The sequence below is a fragment of the Elephas maximus genome, chromosome 15 (assembly GCF_024166365.1).
Source record: "Elephas maximus indicus isolate mEleMax1 chromosome 15, mEleMax1 primary haplotype, whole genome shotgun sequence".
Lineage (NCBI taxonomy): Eukaryota > Metazoa > Chordata > Mammalia > Proboscidea > Elephantidae > Elephas > Elephas maximus.
In genome coordinates, this window is record NC_064833.1 from 89,462,819 (window position 1) to 89,468,192 (window position 5,374).

Below are 5,374 nucleotides of genomic sequence, written 5' to 3' on the forward strand. Positions count from 1 at the left end.
TTAATTCTTCCAATAATCAATGTAAAATTCTGTAGATCTCCCCTAATGAAAAGTTGACTTTCATCAATTTTGCTTTAAACGGCTCATACTTCAATTTTGATGCCTGTTCCATGATAAATGCTATAATTATAAATGACCAAATGAAAAGATACCATAAGAGAAAATTTAATGACCAGAAAACACATGTTACAAGAAATCACTGTATTTTATTTTTAGGTAGATCTTCCATCTCTAACGTGTTATAATTAAAAGCATTTCTTTCTATTCTTTGCTGTTAGCAATCAATGATTTTGTCATAATTAAGCTGCTGAACAGTAACTACTTCCATACATAGTAAGGATAATGGTTCGAGCCTTTCTTGAATCATTGTTGTGTGCTCGTGTTTCCTTGAGTCGTGTCTGGCATCTGTGTCTTTGCTTTGGACAACTGGCGACCCTATTTTGTTGATGCCCTAAGCAGGTGCTTACCTTGCCTATTGGATAACCTGTGCCTATACACAGGTATGACATCATAGAGAGAAGCTCTTTGGTCAACTTGATTTGAAGGCTGTGTTTGCCTTCTGGGTGTTGATATTTCACAGGGTTCTTCATGATACCAGGTTTGAGGGAGAATGGAAACTTAAGAGAAAGAACCCTGTAAGGCTGATGGGCCCTGGAGTTGGAGGGAGGCAGAGAGCCAGGCTCAACTCTGCAGTCCACCATGGTGGCCAGGCGCCCACTGGGTGAGGCCTCACCATCTCAAAAATGTGGTGGACTGAGACTAGAACACTCTACTATTCTTCATTTCTCCCAAACCCAAACTCACTTCCATCCAGATGATTCTGACTCACAGTGACCCTATAGGAAAGAGGAGAACTGCCCCATAGGGTTTCCAAGGCTGTAAATCTTTATGGAAGCAGAGTACCACATCTTTCTCCCACAGAGCAGCTGGTAGTTTCAAACTGCTGACCTTTTAGGTAGCAGCCGAGCATTTATCCACTACACCATCAGGGCTCAGTGGGTGTTCCCAGTGTGACCACAGAGATGCACAGCCTGCTTTAATGGGTGCTCTCTGTTGCAGAGGGTCAGTGAAAAAGAGGAAGACCCTCAACGAGATGGATTGGCACAGTGGCTGCAACAATGGACTCAAGCATAGCAACAATTGTGAGGATAGCGCAGGACTGGGCAGTGTTTTGCTCTGTTGTGCATAGGGTTGCTATGAGTCGGAGCCAACTCGACAGCACCTAACAACAACAACAACTGTGTTGCAGTGTGGTAACCTCAGTGACAGGTATTACAGAGATAAAAAAGAGAGACGGCAAATATGGGGTGTGGGGTCACACGAGGCTGTAGTGGCGCCACAGAGGCCTAGACAGGAAGCTTCACTTTCCTTGGAGGGAGGGCAGGCAGAACAAGCTCATTTCTGCTCCCTCCCCAGCTTGATGCAAATCACCTCCAATTCCAGAGAGCAAATTCATATAAATCCTGGGATTAGGAGCTCCACTGTTAGGGCTGCCAGATTTACAAACAAAAATGCAGGAGGCCCAGTTAAACTTGAATTTCAGATAAACAACAGATGATTTTTTAGCATAAGTGTGTCTGTGTCATATTTGGGACACACACTACAAAATCATTTTTTACTTATCTGAGATTCAAATTTAACTGGGCCTCCTATGTCCCCTCTGGCCTCAGTATCCAGGAGGAAATTTCTCTGAGAGCCTCTTGCTGCCCTGGCTCTTTTCTTACTTAGTGCTTCTTTTTCTAGCTTTTATGGTCAATCTTCCTGTGTGATTATATTTTAGATGTAGGTCTCTTGTAAATATCGTGGTAGCTCATCTAAAAATGTTTTGTTTTATTTTTTTAAACAAATAGAAATTAAATTTATGTAAACATATGCTTTTACCAACTTATTTTCTGTTTTCCATTTAGTATGCTTTATCTGTTCTTTTTCTGTTTTCTAATGGACGAATGTTGTTGCCGTTGTGTTGTCAGCTGCCATCAAGTTAGCTTTGTTCCTACGTACAACAGAAAGAAACGCTGCCTGGTCCTGTGTCATCCAGCATGTTTGAGTCCATCATGGCAGCTACTGTACCAGTGCACCTCACTGAGGGTCTCCTTTTACTTTGCCAGACATGATGTCCTCTTCCAGCAACTGATCCTTCCTGATGATGTGTCCAAAGCAAGCATGTCAGACAAGGTTTTGTTGTGTTCCATAAAGTTTTCATTGACTTATTTTCAGAAGTATATTGCCAGGGCTTTATTCCTAGTCTGCCTTATTCTGGAAGCCCCACCAAAATCAGTCCACCATTGGGTGACCCTACTGGTACTTGAAATACTGGTGTTTTAGCTTCCAACGTCACAGCAACATGCAAGCCACCACAGTATGACTTGTAAATATGTTATGTCACATGGCAAAGGGGAACTAAGGTTGCAGATTGAATTAAGGTTGTCAATCAACTGACTTTAAAATAGGAAGATTATCTTGGATTGTCCAGGTAGGCCCAGTGTAATCACAGGGTCCTTTAGAAGTGCAAGAGGGAGGCAGGACAGGTCACGTCAGAGAGAGGTTTGAAAATGCTGCATTGTTGGCTTTGAATATGGAGAAACGGACCATACGCCAGGGATGGCAGACGACCTCTAGAAGCTGGAAAAGCCAAAGAAATGGGGTCTTCTCTAGAGTCTCCAGAAGGAATACAGCACAATGACAATTTGATTTTAGCCCAGTGAGACTTCCAGACTTCTGACCTTCAGAACTGTAAGATTATAAACGTGTGTTGTTTTCAGCCACTAAGTTTGTGGTACTTTGTTACAGTAGCCACAGGAACCTCATACAGTATTTCTGTCAGTGAAAGTGGAGAGTGGTATGCTGTCAATCTATACTTCATCCTCACCCTGTGTGAACTCGGGCACCATTTAGATCTTCTGAATTCCAGTAGGGAGAAAGGTCATGATAGGCCACCTCACCTCCCCAACAGGGCTCCTGGGAGAAGCAAAGGAAGTAAGACTTACAAAGCCTCCTTGAAAATAAGGACTCACACATGCCTGTTAGTGATAGTTACCGCTGTTATGGTGCTCCAGGGGAGCCTTTCTTACCAGTCACGGGGTCCTCATTATATGCAGATCTTGTACTAAGAGGCTACTTGTGTTCCCACCAGTCCTACAAGGTATCACAAGATGTTATGGCCTTGTGGATAGACGAGGAGACTGATGTGGAAAGCTGCTCCGTGTGCAGTGGAAGTTGGTACTGCTAGAAAGTAGCAGAGCCAGGCATCAGCTCTGCCCTGACTCCAGAGCTATCACCTCCTGACCATCTTGTCACACATGGAGCCAGCGGGCCACACAGGCCCAGGGAATGTGGTCCCACTGGGGTCCTGTCTCCCATGCTGGACGCCGCAGCCCTGCTGTCTCTTCATCTCCCTGAGCCAAGCTTCATGCAGAAGGGCCTCCATGGGTTAACGTGGGGCTCTGTGCTTCGACGAGTGGAGACGTGAAATGCCTCAGTCAGGATACACACCAGATGGGTGACTTGGAGGTGACTTCATTCTGGGGGGCAGGGTCTCTGCAGACCACTTCTCCAGTTTTCCATGCTGGTGCCACAGGAGGACATGACCATAGATGAGATGTATGATTCACCATGGAAAACTGGAGGGACAGCCCTAATAATCGAAAGGGGATTTTCATGTTTATCTACTTTGGCGGAACCCTACACTGGCTCAGCCTGGGATTTATGTGTCGTATTTCCCAAGCAAACTGGCTGGTGAGTCTTAGCTCTGACTACGATAAGCTCATTAGGACTCTCCCTGGCTTTGCTTTCACTGGAGGAAGTTTAAAACGGGCTATCCCAGAGTATTTTATGCAGCAGATGAGTCTTTGACTCAAGAGGCAGTGTGCAGTTGTGTGACTGAATGCACACTCTCAAGCCAAACTGCAGGGTTCAAATCCTTGCTTCACCACAGGTTAGGTCTGCTGCTCTCTGCCTGTACCTCAGAGTCCCCACCTGATAAACAGGGAAAGCCATAGTGCTTATGTCTCAGAGCTGCTTGAGGGTTAAATTAGACAGCATGTAAAGCACTCAGCAAACACACACCGGCTCGAAGGGGATCTTGTCCAGGGGTCAGCTCTCAGGCTTTTACAACAGAAGCCTTATACTGCTCTCAGGGTGATGGTTGGCAGTGGAGCGCTGGGGGCGGAGGGGCTGAAGCTTGGGAATGAGGTAAGCATGAGTGTCCTGGGGCTGCCACAACAAAGTACTGCCAACCTGTGGCTTAAACCAACAGGCATTTATTCCTTCGTAGTTCTAGAAGCCAGAAGTTCAAATTCAAGATTTCGGCAGGGCTGTGTTCCCTCCAAAGGCTCTGAAGGAGGACTTTTCTTTGCCTTTTTCATCTTCTGATGCTCCAGGCGATCCTGGGCTTGTGGCAGCAGTCCTCCAGTCTCCTCCTCTGTTTGTCTTCTCCTCTGTGGCCTCTCTTATACAGATACATGTGATTGCGTTTAGGGCCCACCCAAATAATCCAAGATAAACTGCTCCTTTTGAGATCCTCAGCCACATTGCTCGCCATGTTAGGTAATGCTCTCTCTTTTGCCATATAAGGTAGCATTCACAGGTTCAGGGACTAGGGCGTGGACTTACACTTTGGGGGCAAGATTCAGCCCACAAAGCTCCCCAGTACCACTTCACGTGTGTTCTCGGGTAAGCCAGTGTCTTAGTCATCTAGTGCTGCTATAACAGAAATACCACAAGTGGATGGCTTTAACAAAGAGAAATTTATTTCTTCACAGTGAAGTAGGCTAAAAGTCCAAATTCAGGGTGTCAGCTCCAGGGGAAGGCCTTTTTTCTCTGCCGGCCTTCTCATCAATCTTCCCCCGGACTAGGAGCATCTCTACACAGGGACCCCAGGTCCAGAGGACTCACTCTGCTCCTGGCACTGCTTTCTTGGTGGTATGAGGTCCCCCTGTCTCACTGCTCGCTTCTCTCTTTTATGTCTCAAGACACAATCCAATCCTGTAGGTTGAGTCCTGCCTCACTAACACAACTGCCGTCCATCCTCCCTCATTAACATGTAGAGGCAGGATTTACAACATACGGGAAAATCACACAATACCGGGGAATCGTGACCCAGCCAAATTGATACACACATTTTTGGGGGGCATATTTCAATCCATGACAACCAATTAGCCAACAGTCAATGAACCCTTCATTCCCTTACCTGTAGCAGGTTGTACTCTGGGAGGAATCTCTAGGTTTAGTATATCAGAAGGCCTCCCCACTATCTTTTTAGATTTCTACACATGCAAGGTGAGAATCTTTTGCCTACATGCAGAGAAGGCAGAGGTGGGAAGGGGCCGAGGGTCTTCCCTGACATTACAGCATTCATAATGCAAGAAATTAGCAA